The following is a 17629-nucleotide window of genomic DNA, read 5'->3' on the forward strand; positions in this document are numbered from 1 at the left end:
GAAATAAAAGTAAACAAATGGGACCTAATGAAACTCAAAAGCTTTTGCACAGCAAAGGAAACCATAAACAAGACGAAAAGACAACCCTCAGAATGGGAGAAAATATTTGCAAATGAAGCAACTGACAAAAGATTAATCTCCAAAATTTACAAGCATCTCATGCAGCTCAATATCAAAAAAACAACCCAATCCAAAAATGAGCAGAAGACCTAAATAGACATTTCTCCAAAGAAGATATACAGATTGCCAACAAACACATGAAAGAATGCTCAACATCATTAATCATTAGAGAAACGCAAATCAAAACTACAATGAGGTGTCACCTCACACCGGTCAGAATGGCCATCATCAAAAAATCTGCAAACAAATGCTGGAGAGGGTGTGGACCGTTGGTGGGAATGTAAATTGATACAGCCACTATGGAGAACAGTATGGAGGTTCCTTAAAAACTAAAAATAGAACTACCCTACGACCCAGCAATCCCACTGCTGGGCATATATACCCTGAGAAAACCATAATTCAAAAAGAGTCATGTACCACAATGTTCACTGCAGCTCTATTTACAATAGTCATGTCATGGAAGCAACGTAAGTGTCCATCGACAAATGAATGGATAAAGAAGATGTGGCACATATATACAATGGAATATTACTCAGCCATAAAAAGAAACAAAATTGAGTTATTTGTAGTGAGGTGGACAGACCTAGAGTTTGTCATACAGAGTGAAGTAAGTCAGAAAGAGAAAAACAAATACCGTATGCTAACACATATATATGGAATCTAAAAAAAAAAACCCCAAACCAAAAAAGCTGGTCATGAAGAACCTAGGGGCAGGACGGGAATAAATGCGCAGACCTACTAGAGAATGGACTTGAGGACACGGGGAGGGGGAAGGGTAAGCTGGGACAAAGTGAGAGTGGCATGGACTTATATATACTATCAAATGTAAAATCGATAGCTAGTGGAAACCAGCCACATAGCACAGGGAGATCAGCTCGGTGCTTTGTGACCACCTAGAGGGGTGGGATAGGGAGGGTGGGAGGGAGGGAGACACAAGAGGGAAGAGATATGGGGAAATATGTATATGTATAGCTAATTCACTTTGTTATAAAGCAGAAACTAACACACCATTGTAAAGCAATTATACTCCAATAAAGATGTTAAAAAAAACAACCTGGGCTTCCCTGGTGGCGCAGTGGTTGAGAGTCCGCCTGCCGATGCAGGGGAAACGGGTTCGTGCCCCGGTCTGGGAGGATCCCACATGCCGCGGAGCGGCTGGGCCTGTGAGCCATGGCCGCTGGGCCTGTGCGTCCGGCGCCTGTGCTCCGCAATGGGAGAGGCCACAACAGTGAGAGGCCCACATACCGCAAAAAAAAAAAAAAAAAAAAAAAAACAACCTTATAGAGTTATAATTTACATAAAAGGAAATGTACACATTATCGGGGTACATTTTGATGATTTTGACAAATGTATACCCCTCACCACGATCAAGATATAGAAAAGTTTCATCATCCCCTAAACGTCCCTCCTACTGCTTTGCAGTCAGTCCCCTCCCCTGCTCTCAGGCCCCGGCAGCCACTGGTCTACTCTGTCACTTTAGATTAGAATTTCTTATAAATGGAATCATATAGTGCAGGCTTTTGTGTCTGCTTTCTTTTGCTCAGAAGGATGTTTTTGAGGTTCATTCATGTTTTTGTGTATATCAATATTTTGTTCCTTTTTATTGCTGAATAGTATTCAGTTGTATGGATATGCCACCAAATTGTTTATCCATTCACCTTTTGATGGATATTTAGGTTGTTTCTGGATTGGGGCTTTATGAAAATGCATTCCTGTATAAGTCTTTTTTGTGTGTGAATACATGCTTTCATTTCTCTTGGGTAAATATCTAGGTGTGACGCCACGCAGTATTCCAAAGCACTGGTACCGTTTTACGTTCCTGCCAGCATATGCAGTGGTTCCATGTCTCCACATCTTTGCTACCACTTAGCATTGCCAGTCTTTTCAATTTCAGTCACACTAGTGGTTGTGAAGTCCTGTCTCACTGTAGTCCTGTGGTTTTGTTTTGTTTTGTTTTGCCAAACCGCGTCGCTTGCGGGATCTTAGTTTCCTGACCGGGGATGGAACCCGTGCCCCCTGCAGTGAAAGTGCTGAGTCTTAACCACTGGACTGCCAGGGAAGTCCCACTTTTTCCTTGTATTAATGATGTCTTTTGAAGGGCAAAAGTTAAAAAATTTTGAGGAGTCTTATGCCTGATAAATCTAATACAAAATTTGGGCTTGCATTTTGCATGTCCTTTTAAAAATTAAACATTTGATTTTGAGACAATTGTAGATTCACATACAGCTGTAAGAAATAATCAGTGTACCCTTTATCCACGTTCCTCTCATGGAAACATCTTGCAAAACTATAGTACAGGGCCTTCCCTGGTGGTCCAGTGGTTAAGACTCTGTGCTTCCAATGCAGGGGGCCTGGGTTTGATCCCTGGTCAGGGAACTAGATCCTGTGTGCCGCAACTAAGGATCCCACGTGTCCCAACGAAGATCCCTCGTGCTGCAACTAAGACCCAGCGCAGCCAAATAAATAAATAAATATTTAAAAAAACTATAGTACAATATCATAAGCTAGTTATTGATGTTGATACCGTCAAGATACAGAACATTTTCATCAGCACAAGAATCCCTCCTGTTGCCCTTTTCTAGCCACACCCACTTGTTTACCAACCCACCCTGTCCTTAAGCATTGGCAGCCACCAATCCGTTCTCCATTAATGTAATTTTGTCATTTCAAGAATATGTCAATGGAGTGATGGAAGAAATTTTCACATATTGAGGTATGGGAAAGTCATTCTGGCTTATACATACATGGTTTAGCTTCTCTTTGTGGCTTATCAAACACACTGTTGCTTTCCTCTAACCATTAAAGAAAAGGTTGCATTGTCCAGAAGTAAAGAATTCCGTTTTGAATACAGAGATAAATGCCTCCCTTCCTGGGATGTCAATGCTACTACTTCTTCGATGATTAGTCTCCCTCCCCAGGCACCAAGGCCATACTGACTTCCTATGTATGTACAAATCTGTATTTTGGGAGAAACTTTGAAGGAATGTACCCCTGTCATGTTTGATGTTCTTTGTTCTGACAAGATATAAAATTGCGCTGAAAAACATGCTCTCTGGAGCAGTTCCTCAGAGCTACCTGAGAGTCTGTCTCCTGGGCTTTGGTCCTCAGTTTGGCTCAAATAAAACTCTTCTTTATTCTTTTTTGTTTTTAATTAAATTTATTTATTTTATTTTTGGCTGCGTTAGGTCTTCATTGCTGCGTGAGGGCTTTCTCTAGTTGCGGCGAAAGGGGGCTACTCTTCCTTGTGGTGCATGGGTTTCTCATTGTGGTGGCTTCTCTTGTTACAGAGCACAGGATCTAGGTGCACGGGCTTCAGTAGTTGTGGCTCGCGGGCTCCAGAGCACAGGCTCAGTAGTTATGGTGCACGGGCTTAGATGCTCTGCCGCATGTGGGATCTTCCTGGACAAGGGATCGAACCTGTGTCCCCTGCATTGGCAGGCGGATTCTTAACCACTGTGCCACCAAGGAAGCCCCCTTTCCTTTATTCTTATTACAGATTGGTTATTGATTATTTCTGTTGACAGGAGTCACACAGTGTGTAATCTTTGGGGTTTTTTTCTCACTCAGCATAATTCTCTGGAGATTCATTCAAGTTGTTGCAAGTGTCAACAGTTTGTTTCTTTTTGTTGCAGAGTAGTGGTTGGTTGCATGGTACGGATGCACCACAGTTTATTCAACCATTCACTTGGTAAAGGACATCTAGGTTGTCCAATTTTAGATTGTTATGAATAAAGCTGCTTTGAACATTTGTTTGCATGTATTTGTGTGAACATAAGTTTTTATTTCTCTGGGATAAATGCCCAGGAGGGCAACTGATGGTTGAATGATACCTTTTTAAAAAAAGAAACTGCCAAACTATTTTCCAGAGTGGCTGTACCATTTTATATTCCAACCAGCAATGTATGAGTGATCTAGTTTCTCCACATTTTGGCCAGCATTTGGTATTGTTACTATTTTTATTTTTGTAATTCTAATTTTCTGATGACTAATGTTATCGAAAATCTTTTCATATGCTTTTTTGCCATCTGTATGTCCTCTTCAGTGAAATGTCTCTTTATGTCTTGTCCATTTTCTAATTGGATTTTAAAAATTGTTGAGTTTTGAGAATTCTTTACATATTCTAGGTACTATTCCTTTGTTAGATATATAGTTTTCAAATATTTTCTAGTCTGTAGTTTGTCTTTTCATTGTCTTAACAGGGCCTTTCACAGAGCAAAAATTTAAAATTCTGATCAAGTTCAATTATGGTAGGCTGGATAATGACCCCCCAGAAATGTACACATCCTAATCCTTGGAACCTGTGAATGTTAACATTATATGATAAAAAAGAACTTTATGGATGTGATTAAGTTAAGGGTCTTGAGATGGGGACACTACCTTGGGTTATTGGTGAGACAGGCTGGGACCTGGGACCCTTTGCTGCAGTGCTGCAATGCTTGCACCTGGACACACCTCTCCTTGAGCAACAAAATACAAAGAAACTGTATGGTACTAAAAATAACTGCATGCATGGGCAGTTGGGGCAAATTCTGGGCTCAAAAGATACAAAGAGATCAAAAAACCCAACTGTCACTTTTGAAGAGCCTGGAGCAAAAACAGGGTGTTGGGAGCAAAAGCAGGGTACTGAACATGCCCCCTGCACACAACACCACTAGAGGGGTGGACAAAACACCTAAGCGACCCCTCTGGCCCAACCCCTGGACACAGCCCTACCCTCACCCCATGTAAGGAACAAGCTCGCCCCCACCTCCGGGAGCCAAGGTGCGGGCAGCCTCTGGAAGGTGGGAAGGCAAGGGAGCAGATTTTTCCCGAGAGCCTTTAGGAAGAACACAGCTCTGCTGACACTTGATTTTTAGGCCAGTGGGCCCTGTGTTGGACTTCTAAACTCCACAACTGTAAGACAGTAAATGTGTGTAGTTTAAGCCACTAAATTTATTTAGCAATTTTAGGTAATTTGTTACGGCAGCAACAGGAAACTTATACACCTGCAGGTCAAGGGGGTGGAAACTGAGATCCAGGAAGGTTTAGCAACCCACTCAAGGTTGCACAACTAGGGGCTCTTTGAGTTCCAGAATCACCGCTCATGTAGCCATGGATGAGAGGTTTGCCTGCCCTGCCCCGTCCTTCCAAGGGCATTTGCAGGCTTCTCACTCCCTCTTCTGTGACCCTAGCAGTCACCCTTTATGTCATGAATGCAGAGAGCCTAAGATTTAGACCTGGAAGAGTTCTTCGCCATCATCTCATCACGAGTGAGATGAGTTTCTAGTGGTTTCTGAGTATCTTTCAGCTATATCATTTTTGTCTCAGAAACATCCAAATCCAATCTTTAAAACAGTTAAAAGCAGAATTATTCTGGAGGAGGTGGAGTTGGAGGTGGAGGCGAAGCTCAGCCCACCAGACCCTCCCTTTTCTCCTGTACAAGGTCTGCTGGGCACCTCCTTGGGACTCAGGGCTGCGAGTTGCAGCGTTTGAAGTCTCCTTCCATGGTGAGGAGTCGGGGGGCCTGTCGCTTTTCTGTTTCCGCTGGTTTTCACGTGGCTGCCTTCTCCTCATTGGTTAGCTGTCTACTCAAATTCTCCCTCGGGAAACCATCCCTGCTGCTCTGTCTAAAGTCTGCTGCCCTCTCCGACTGGCATCATGAACACCTGCTGGTTTCCTTCCAAGGACTTGTGACAGTTTGCCTTTATTCCATTTCTTTGCTTAAATAAGGGCTGTCGAATTCACGAAGGCAGAGACCTTGTCTCTCCTGCTCCCGGGTGTATGTAACCCAGTTCCCGGCACAGTGCCTGGTGTGAGAACACACTCAAAAAATGTCTGCTGGGCTTCCCTGGTGGCGCAGTGGTTGGGAGTCCGCCTGCCGATGCAGGGGACATGGGTTCGAGCCCTGGTCCGGGAGGATCCCACATGCCGCGGGGCGGCTGGGCCCGTGAGCCATGGCCGCTGGGCCTGCACGTCCGGAGCCTGTGCTCCGCAACGGGAGAGGCCACAGCAGTGAGAGGCCCGCGTACAGAAAAAAAAAAAAAAAAAAAGTCTGCTGTTAGAAGAATGAATCTCAGAGAGGGGAAGCAACTTGCTGTGATCACACAGGGATATAGTGGCAGAGCCAGAATGAAGGTCAAGTCATCTGGCATCTTCCATCAGTCAGTCTCTGGCCTATGGTTAGTGGTCACTGTGGGCAGCTGGGAGGGGTCAAGACTGGTCAGGGACAGACACATTAAGGGCTGGTTGCAGTGAACCATGAGCCTTTCAGAATGACCTACAAGGACTTCAGATAATATGGTGGGATTTCCCTTCTGGTAAGATGAAGACTCATGAAGGGAAGACCTAAGCCAGGACCTCTGGTTGTGGACCTCGTGCCAGGGAGGCCATGCCACAGCTTTCCCACCTACAGGAGGAAGAGAGAGGGAAGAGGGGAAGATCCCAGGGCCTCAGTCAGGGAAGAAGCCTGAACAGACTCCCTCTTGAGGGCACTCGGAATTGATCACCTATTTCTCCAAGCATAATGGAATTAAAAAGAACAGTTGGAAGAAGGCAATGCTGAAAACCCAAGGTGCGACCCTTTATGATGGAATTCCAGGCCTCGGGGACAAGTGTGGGGCTCCCTGGCATCCACTCAATCACACCATTTAAGGAAACTGCGAAAGAAGTCAGGCAGTGTTTAGATAATTGTCATGGCAACCCTGAGGGTAGGGATTATAAGCCCCATTTTACTCCAGGAAGTGAAGTGACTTGCCCAAGGTCACAAGTTTATCAGTGGGGTTCCATCACAGCTCTGCAGGGCCCCATAGCTCTTTCTACCACTTAGAGGTGTGAGCTAAGGGTGAGCTTTTTGGGGCAGGTCACCCGAGCATGTGCCAGCTGGGCTGGACATCTCTCATTCTCCCCTGGACCTAAGGCCTCCTTCTTTGGCCTCAGAGTCTCCAGGGTTTAGTGTCCCTGGAATAGTATGAGGGGAGGGTCCAGCCTCAGGATTGGTTTTGAAGAGGGAGGAGGAGGAAGAGGAAATTCTGTATATTGTGCTGAAGTACCCTAGGAACGCAGAAAAGATGTGGAGAGAGAAGATTCCAGATCTTCCTGAGCAGGGAGTTTGAAAATCTAGGAAACAGTGGAAAGAACTCAGTTTTAGAGTAAAATATACCTGGGTGTTACCCCAACCAAGCCCCATTCATCTTGACCTTGAGCAGTTAAGACACCCCATCTCTGTGAGCCTCAGTTTCTACTGTTGTAAAACAGGATAAGGGCCCAGGGTAGTGCTGGAGCCAGTTGTTACATTTTCAGGAATTTTGTGAAGCAGTTATTAAACAATGCCATCATTAAAAATTATATAAATTTACAATAGCATAAAGTGTGTTAAAAACAAAGACAACACTCAAAACAAATCGCTTCCTAATTATTTTACTATGTATTACTGTTATTTGTATTCTTGAGGTTATTTACATCTATTGTATCTGAATTTTGGAAATATTATGTAACCATGTGTTGCTGAGCTCTGCTTTCTGCCACATGAGGACACAATGAGAAGGATAAGTTCGCAGTCTGCAACCCGGAAGAGAGCCCTCCCCAGAACCAGGGCCATGCAGGTACCCTGATCTTGGACTTGCAAGCCTCTACAACTGTGAGAAACACATTTCTGTTCATAAGCCAAAAAATAAAAAAGATATGTTGGGCTTCCCTGGTGGTGCAGTGGTTAAGAATCCACCTGCCAATGCAGGAGACACGGGTTCGAGCCCTGGTCCGGGAAAATCCCACATGCCACGGAGCAACTAAGCCCGTGCGCCACAACTACTGAGCCTGTGCCCTAGAGCCTGTGAGCCACAGCTACTGAAGCCCGCGCACCTGGAGCCTGTGCTCCGCAACAACAGAAGCCACTGTAATGAGAAGCCCGTGCACGGCAACGAAGACCCAACGCAGCCATAAATAAATAAATTTATTAAAAAAAAAAGATACGTTACTGAGCATCTCTTCCAAAGTCTGTTGTTCAGTGACTCACACTGGTAGTTTGAAATTGACCTTGATGGCCACTTACACTGTAGAAAATGGCAGTTGCTGCCCATTAGGGCTTGATTTATTTATCATTGTGTTGATCGTCCAGACCTAAGGAAGTAATGGATAACATGTTAATGCAGATTAAATTGAAAACTGTGACGTAGTGAATAGCACAAAAAAACTGAGGAAATATTCTTCCAGTATTTGAAAACTATTATCTGATTCAGTAAAGAAGTCACCCATGGCATTGTGGAGCGAGAAAAGTTCCAACATAAACCTTCGTTGTTGCACTTAAAAAAAAATTGAAGTATAGCTGATTTTCAGTGTTATTTTGGTTACAAGTGTGGAACACAGTGATTCGATGTTTTTATAGATTATACTCCATTTAAAGTTATAATAAAATATTGGTTATATTCTCTGGGCTGTATGTTATATCCTTGTATCTTATGTATTTTATATCTGGTAGTTTGTATCTCTTAATCCCCTTCCCCTGTCTTGTCCCTCCCCCTTCCTCCCTCCCCCATTGTTTCACTCTTATCTTACTCCTTGACTCAAATAGAGGTGTCAGCCAGCATTCCCGAAGTATGCTTGGTGAGTTGGGTGGTACACACTTACTATCACACCCCTGGTAATATGCCTCTCTGGTGGCTGCGGGCACTCAGTGACACAGTGTGGATGGTGGTGCCGGGGGTGGCAGTCTCCATCAGCTGCCTCCTCCCCGAGCCATGCCCGATAAACTTGAGATCTGCGGATAAAGAGCATGCTGGCCGAGTAACTACAACCTCAGGAGAAATTTCCTAGTTCCTCATCCCAACCAGATTGGTTGCTCCTGGGTTCTTACTGTAGAGAAATTCTGGGGCCAACATCCTGGACCCGAGACACAGTATTAATATTAAGTCAGGAGTTGGGAGCTGGGAAGAGGCATCTAGGGCAGCTGGTAAGGGGATAACCTTTGGTTCAACGTCTCTGCTTTCTGCCCCATCACTGTGCCTCTAGGTCCCCACCCACTGGCCGGGACCTTCGCTGGGGTGGGGAGCAGGGGGCAGAGAGTCAAGTAGTCACCACACCCCACCAGCCCAGGATGCCAAGCTTCCTCTGGGGCTCAGGTCTGGCCTGTTACCAGCCTCAGCCCCCAGGGGGCAGAGTGGCTCCATAGAAAGAAGGCCTAGCTCACCCTTCAGTCCATCCCCCTGCCTTCCATCCCAACTGGTATGGCAGGGCTGCTCCTGGGGGCAGTAAGGGAGTAACTTACTGAGCCCCTGCTATGTGCCAGGCTCTCTGCTGGGCACTGTGGCACCCGTTAACTATCTAAGCTTCACAAAGGTCTTGCAAGGTAGGGTCTGTTATGCTCTCCCTGGTTGAATGTCAAGCCATCAGGTAGACCTCCCACTACCCTCCCCTCTGACATCTACCCCCACATGTTTGTGGGCCCAGCTTCAGCCTCAGCACCGCTCTCCCTCTGAGCACCAGGGCAGTACCCAGACGCTGGTGAACTTCTCCAATTATACTCCCAGGGACACTGAGAGCTGCTCCCTCCACAAGGGGAGACCCTGCAAATGATAACACTTTTTTAGAGATTCACATTGTGCTTTTGGCATAGTTAAGGCTCTGCAATATCCCGAAGTAAAGAAATCTGATCAACTTGCCCAAGCCCAGAATTTGCCTAACGTATTTGACCATGGAACCCTCCCCCAAATCCCCTTTCTTGAATTTGACACACGTTTATTGAGAGCCTGCTATGAGTCAGGCTTTGTCCTCGTTGTGGAGAACACAGCAGAGTGTATGACAGACGTGGGCGCTGCTTCCTCCCGGCAAAATACTAAGAGCTAACGGTTGTGAGTGCTGAGCACTTGACGGGCTTCATCTCATTTCATCCTCACCTCTACTCCAGGAGTTAGGCATTATTGCCCCATTTTACAGACATGAAAATGAGGCTCTGAGCAATGATGTGCCCTCTCCAAGGATACATAGCTAACTAATGGCAGAGCTGGGATTCAAATCCTAGGACCCCCTGACAGCAGAGCTCGAACTCTTAAACATGAATGAATGTTCTTAGAACACTTAGGAATTACTGCTCAAGTTCAACACCCCAGGCCAAGTCCCCACCCCAGCCCCAACCCTGGCTTCATCCTTAGCCCTGGAAAACTCCTAGTCACTCTTCAGAAACCCGCTGAGGACCTTTAGGAGCTCCTGTTTGTTCCCTGGTGAACCTCAGGGAGAAAAAATACTGTGAGTCCAAGTAATAATTTTTGCAATTCACATTTATTTTGGGGGAAAGAAAGGTTCTGCTAAAAATACTCCTACAAAGGCATTGGAGTAACAGGCTCAGGGTTGCTCATGGAGCCAGTTGGTGAGATTTCCTCGGTCATAACAGTGGGGGTCCCGGGAGCCAGGGCTGACCCACAACCAACAGAGCCCCAGCTGCGTCCCTCCCTGACTCCCCAGCATTGTCAGGAAAACCCATATTTGTGACCAGAAGAAACAGAGTTCTGTGAAACCACACCAGACCCCACGGGCCCCAGTTGTGAACTCTGGCTGCATGGCCGAGGTTAGAGTGAACCGCTCGGGGGTGGGCAGTCCAGGTGCCCACACCCACTGCCCATGGCTCAGACAGCGGGTTCCGGAGGCCAAGTTCAGAGGGGGTGTCCGAGTGCCCCCAAACAGGGTGCTCCTTGGGGATCTGGATTTGATTGGCAAAGGGTCTGACAGTGGGGCGGGGCTGAGTGGGGACCACAGGTAGCGGCGTAGCATAGTGATTACGAGGGCAGATACTGGGCCAGAGACCACTGGCTGACGGTGTGACCTGGGAAGGCTACCACACACGTCTCTGAGTTTCCTAGTTTGTGGAGGGGGAATAATAATTGTACCTGTTTCACAGAGCTGTGTGAGGGTTAAGCAAGACACCGTGTATAAAAAGTTAAGCACAGCACCTTGCACACTGTTGGCACTCAAGAAATAGCAGCTATGATTAGGGTTTGGGGCTGGGCATGGCCAACCAGGAATTGCTCTTCTGTGGAGTCGAAAGAGGCTGGCTGTGAGTGAGTGTCCCTGCCGGTCCTACCCCAGGCCAACCTCAGGGGCTCAATTTCTTGCCCCCTGCCCACCAGAGTCCCTGTCCACGGAGGGGAAAGCAGCCAGACTGATTACCAGGCTCTGAGCAACCCAGAGGCACCTCTTTCAGCTGGTCTCCCAGATTCCATAGGCAGTGGTCTCAGCTGGGAGGTGAGGGGGTCCTTTGTATGGAGGCAGGGACTGTGTGGTCACGGAAGTTGCATCCTGACTGTCAGAGGGAAGGCACCTGACTCTGGGGTTTGCAGCAAGACCCTATGGCTTCCCAGTGTTAAGACTCGGGTTCTGAACAGGGGGGTGGTGTGCTTGGGAAAGATTCCTCAGCAAATCCCTGGCCCTGCAGCTTCCTCTCTAAGGGGGTGGGGGGTGTCCACCCCAGATGAGTCCCTCCTTAAACTGAGCCGCTGGGGCCCCTACTAGGCTCCTGAACTGAGCTGTCTAGCCCACCAGCCGGTGGGCACTGAGGGCTATGTGGGGCTTCGCTGCAGCCTGGGGTAGTCAGCTCCCCGGCCACTGGGAGGGCCAGGTGTGGGCAATTCTACCCCTCTACCAGGGAGGGAAATCCACCATCACACTCAGAAGGAGGTGATTCAGATTCAAAGGATGGAGTTGTTAGTATTTGTTTTTAGCTGTCTCCCTCCCCATCTCTTTCTTTCTTGCTCTTTCTTTGTGCTTTGTCACTGCTGGGACCCTCAGGTTTGGGGATCAGACTTGAACAATGGGACTTGAAATTTCAAGAATTGGCAGCATAGAATCATATGGTAGTGGAATCTTAAAAACATGGAATCCTGTTGGAATCTTAGAATTATGAGGTTTTGCTGGAATCTTCACCCATGGAATGTTAGAGTTTTGGACTCTTGCAGAGTCAGCAGGGCCCCAGAGTGTATGTGGGCCTGGCTCTGACCTCCTCCCTCTGCCATCTCCCTTTCCCCTCCTCCAGCAGGGGCCATTAGACCCTGAGTAGACACAGGACCTTCACTCCCTCTTCCTCCAGGGAAAGCCGTGCCTTAGTCTGGGTAGCAGAGGCTGGTAGCAGGGAGTTATATGAAGCTCCAGGTCCAGCTGGAAGCCCCACCCTGCCTTTGTCCGGCCCACCTGGCCAGGTGCTGAGTGAACAGACCTGGATCATAGCCTTGAGGCCTGTGGGGTCTCCAGAGGGTGGCCCTGGGAGGACTGCTGGGCCCCTGTGAAGTATTAGGTTCCTGTTCCTTCTTGCTATATCAGCTTTCCTGAAGCAGCCTTCAAGCTGTGAAGCTAAACTCAGACAGACTCTGGGTCTGGGGAGGCGGGGGGTCTAATTTTCCTGAAAGCTTAGCTCAATACATTCCTGAGGGTCAGCCCTTTCCCCCACTTCATGGGTCCTAATCCATGTCTGAGTTTGGGCATCTTATCTGACGATGTCCTGCTTTCTCCTAATCCCTGTCTACGCCAGACCCTCTCCCTGCAGACATCAGGGCACAGTTCATCGTGGGGGAAGTGAAGAGAGAATTTCAGTGTCTGGAGGAATATCCTGGAGGAGCTTGTTAAAAACAGGGGCTCCTAAGCCCAACCTTGGCTATTCTGATTTAGGGGGTCAGGGTGGAGCAGGCACACGGCCTGGCTGGAATCCTCTGGGAATCACCTCTGAGAATCTGATTCCTCACTCATAGAGTGGGGATGGTGACACCCATAGGGTCCCGCACGTGGGACTGGTGTAGGCTAAGTGTTCAGCGATTAGTGCAGTTGCTGTGGCATCAGCCTCCTGAGACCAGCCTCTGATGGAGAGTCCCTGAGTCTTCTTGTGTCACAGAACAAAGGCCAAGTCACTTCCTTTGATTTCCCTGAAGGGGAATCTGGCCAGCTTCGAGGCCATAGTCCATGCTGTTTTATGGTAGGAGCCATTTCATGGGAGGCTGGGGCAAGGTGGGCAAGGTGGAGCATGCATGTGTGATGAGATTCCCTAACCTCCCTCTGGGTTCCCCAGCATAACACACTACAGAAAAGGGCAGGACCCCGCCCCCTTCCAACAGCATGTCTGGGTGATCTCTCCAGGGCCAGGGCGATGGGGCAGAGATGGGCTTCCTGAGCAGTTTGCATACCACTTACCCAGCCCCCAGCCCTGTTCGCTTCATCACTCCGCTCTGCCCACCGTGGGGCTCTGCCTGCCTTCCCGTGCCCTTACCACCACCCACGTCTACTCCGCTCTGGCCATGAGTGGCAGCTCTCTCAGTGCCTGGCCTGGAGGAAACGGGGTGGGCATCTCAGGCGAATGCAGCTGAATTAAGAATCGGGTAGCACCAAATCCAACCCTGCTGTTCCAAGCAGCTGAAATGACTCTTTGGATTATCTGCGTCAGTGAGTGAGGATGGAAAAGGAAGCAGCAGGGCCTGGATTCTCCGGGAATAAATGAGGGCTTCTCCAGGGGGCTTTTCCCCACTCCGGGGGAGAGGGGGAGCTGTGAGGCATCCTGCTCCCATCTGATGGCCGAACCGACTGCTCCTTCTAGCACCTGAGGCTGACTCTGCCACTCTTGTTCTCAAGAACCTGCTGTGGCTGCACTGTGCATCGTGTCCAAACTGCCTCAACCTCTCCTTAAACCAGCCCCCGCCTTCCAGCACTGCTCCGGTCCATCCAGAAACGACTCCTAACTGCTAACCATTCTGCCCTTTGCATCTTTGGTTACACTGCACCTCCCACTTGGAGTGACCTTTCTCTCAACGTCTGTTATTGTCAAGACAGCCTCCTCTGTGAAGCCCTCCGTGACAATCCCAGCCCATTTGCTCTTTCCCTTCTCTTACCAACCAGCATCCAGACATCGGGTGCTTCGTGTCATCTGAGTGTGGTGGAGTGGGCATTGGGAGCAGGTGGACACAGCCCTGCTCTGCCTCTTCCTGGCTATGGAATCCTGAACAAGCTACTTCCTCTCTCTGAGCCCATTCTCCCCCAGCACCCCCTCGCAGGGCCGCAGTGTACAAAGTGTTTCGCATGCTTGGCTCACCCAGTCCAGTCCTCTCATTTTACAAACGCGAGAGTGAGGCTCAGCGGAGCTGGCTCGCCCAGATCTGTGTCTTAAGTTAGTGGTCAGAGCTGCCACTCTGGTGGCAGTGTGCTTTTTCCCTAGCATCATGCCTCATCCTGACCTTCGAACGCATTTACATTATTTCCTGGGACAAGTCATCCAACCTTTGGTACCATTTGGAACTTCAGGGGCTCAGGGGAGAGCCAGAAGTGGCTGAGGGCCCAGCACCGGGGTGGGCAGTGGTCTGGGGCCATGACTGCTGCTTGTGCTTCAGCCAGGGGTGAGGAAGGGCTGGCACGGGGCGGGGGCTCCTAGTCTTCTGGAGATGAGCCCCTGATCTGAGGGGGGCGCAAAGCTAGTGAGTGCACACAAGGGGGTGGCAGAGAGCTCCCTGAGAGGGACCGACCAGAAATGATGGGGAAAGTCCAGCTGATGCCATCTGAGCAGCAGGCACCACTGGGTAGCGAACAGCCACCGCCCCAAGTCCCTAAGTATCCCCGACTGCCCCCGCCACCCTAGCCCCTACTCTGGGGCCTTTTGGTGTAGCACTACGGCCACCACCTATTCTGACTGGTTTGCCCACATCTTACCGGTTGATAGACATTTAGAGTATCATCCCCCAGGAAGAGGCCTGCTGATCATCAACAGTAACCCATCTGACCCATCTGGGGGCGCTTCTGGGGCAGTAGGAGCGGGGGCGACAGCATGGCTCTCTATTACCCAGCCTGGTGCTGTGAAGATCTGCCTGTCACACCCTCTCAGAGCAGCTGGTCCGCATTTCCATGGTGCCCTGGCCCATGTTTGCAAGGCAGCTTTCTTTCCTCAAGTACCAACTGTGTGCAGAGCGGCCGGAAACTCCTCTCACACTGCTGGGCAGGTGGGGGCTGGCACTTGGGGAGGTTGAGCCAGGAAAGGATTAGTAACCAGGCAGCGGGTGGCTCAGAGCCGTGTGCCCGGGCGAGCAGGCAGCCATCAGTGGAAGGCGCTTGGCAGCACGGCCCACCATCCCCACTGAGAAGCAAGCAAGAGGTGGCGGGGGGAGCTGCCCCAGCAGCGGGGAGAGGTGAGCATCTGCCTGCACCCGGGACAGTCACAGCGATGTCTGTCCGTTACCCTGAAGTAGAGACAGAGGGTTTGGGTAGCACCCTAACTCTTGAGAACCAGGCACGTGGAGGCCCAGGACCACGGAGGACTCAGGCCCTGAAGGGTGGATGGGCAGACGTGCTGGCTAGCAGACACCAGCCTAGCGGCTTAGGACAGGAAGCCATCTGACAGGAAGCACCGACTGCCAGCCCCCTATGGGGCCCCAGAGCAGTTGGGGGGACGGGCTGAGGAGACAGAGTTAATCTGAAGAGCATCAGGGCAGCTCCCTCCAGAAGGTGACCTTGTGTGTCGGGACAGCTGCCACCCGTGCTGGGCATCTTTGGGGCACAAAGGGCAGCTGGCTGGGCCGGGCCAAGGCTGGCCAGTTCGTGGGAAACCAGCCAATGCCTTCCTTGTGGCTTGCTCTGCTGTTCCCCCTTGGGGGGGGCCCATGCTCCCCTCTAATCCCTTCCTTCCCCTTGCATCTCGGGCTCTGAGAACAGGTGAGTGACAGATGACAGGCTGGTCCGTGTTGGATGCTTGCTCTCACTGAGGGGCCTTTAGGTGACCACCTGCGGCATGAACCTTTCTCACTGGTCAGCCTCCCATGGACAAAGGGAAAGGTCCTGAGATGTGGCGTCCCTGGCTCCCCCTCCCCAGCCTCCTCCTTCCACGCAAAGAATTTTGATTGTACGTGAGTAGAAGTCCATCTGCTCAGAGGCTAATTAGAGTTGACCAGGATAAGGTGATAATACCTGTGGCTTTGACTGCGGCTCCATGGGTTCTCCGGGACCCTCACGCTGCCGCCCTCGCAGCTCACTTAATACCTGGGCCCCCTTGCTCTGGCCCAAAAGAGCGAGTGCACTCCTGTCACCTCCCTGCTCCTAATGTGTCCTGCAGTGGTTCACACTGATCCGCAGGGCACCAGACTCCAAGTTCTGAGCCACTTACGACTCACTTCTTTCATTGCCTGTGCTTTTGACAAGCCAGAGCCAGAAAGGCCACATGGACCACCGGTGTCCTCCATGTGTTTTCTCAGCCCTGGGCCTTCTGGAACCCTGAGGTAGGCAAAGTCCCTTAGAAGAGCATCATGGGTCACTTGACATGTCCCAAAGGTGCCAGGGTCTCTGTTGGAACTGACAGAGAACAGGGGTCATTTTCTAACTAAAGTGTTTATTTCCATTCAGTTCACTAACCGATTGTTCTGCTCAGGTAGCTGCATTTGCTCATAGGAGAGAGTCTGTGGCCAGACTCCTTGGCTGATTATTTTCCCATGGCCAAGACTTTCAGACCTGGGCAAAGGTCTGGTGGAGGGAAAGAGGTGGGAGAGAAATCACATGCTTTCCTGAAAGGGAAGGGGAGGAGCACACCTGCACATGGTCCGAGGGTGATGCTCTGGAGGGCTGGGATATCACAGTGAATGATCTGGGTCCTGGCCTCGGATGCAGCCTGGTTTAGGCTCCCAGAGACAAAACTGGGTTCTGGCCATCCGAGGGCACTCAGGAACCTCGAAGGGGCCTGTTTGCCTGGAAAGTACTGGATGGACTGGGACAGAAGGAGATGGAGGTGTGGGCAGAGGCTTCTGGCCCTGCAGCCCCCTCCTCCTCCTCAATCTGTTGCTTTCAAAAACAGTCCTGGGGTGGGATGCTCCTCCACCTCGGCCCCCACCCTCCACCCAAATCTCACTCAGTCTCTGAATGGCCCAGATGGCCCTGTGGCAGTTGGCTTTGGTGAGGCCTGGCAGCAGGTGGGAACTCTGTGCAGGAGGGAGGAGGGAAGGGTGTCAATGAAAACCATATAAAAAATCCAGAAATGTGCATATAAAATCTCGCCCTTGGTGTATTGCCTAAGTCAGTAAGCAGAAAGCACCTTCTTCCTGGAGAAGGATCAAGTCCTCAAAAGGTAGGAAATGTCAAAGTGTCACTTCATTGTCATAAAAAAAAAAAAAAACCAACCAACAAACCCCGCCCCCCCAAACCAAATCCACCCCTGACCAAAATACCCCCGAGTCCACAAATGGCTGTAAACAAACCCAGATGTAGGAGCAATCCTTCTCAGTGGCAGTCGTAGCTGATGGCAGTCATTGCAGCATCAGTCCTCCAGGTGTGGACTGGCAGGAGCGGGTGCCCAGCTGGGCCATGGCCGCCGAGCTGTGCACGTGACGTGGATGTGGAGCTGCAGACCGGGGGGAGGGGGATGGTCAACCTCAGGAAGGCTGACCTTTCTGGCGTCCCCACGTTCTCCCTGACCCAGGAGGACAAAAGTCCCTTTTCAGCCCCGGGAGCTGACAGGAGAAACAAGTCTCTTTCACTGGAGTTTCTAGAATATTCTCCAGAGACCGAAAAATTCTTCTGTTTGCCCAGAGGCAGCGGG

The sequence above is a fragment of the Mesoplodon bidens genome, assembly GCF_964165515.1.
Source record: "Mesoplodon bidens genome assembly, chromosome: 2".
Lineage (NCBI taxonomy): Eukaryota > Metazoa > Chordata > Mammalia > Artiodactyla > Ziphiidae > Mesoplodon > Mesoplodon bidens.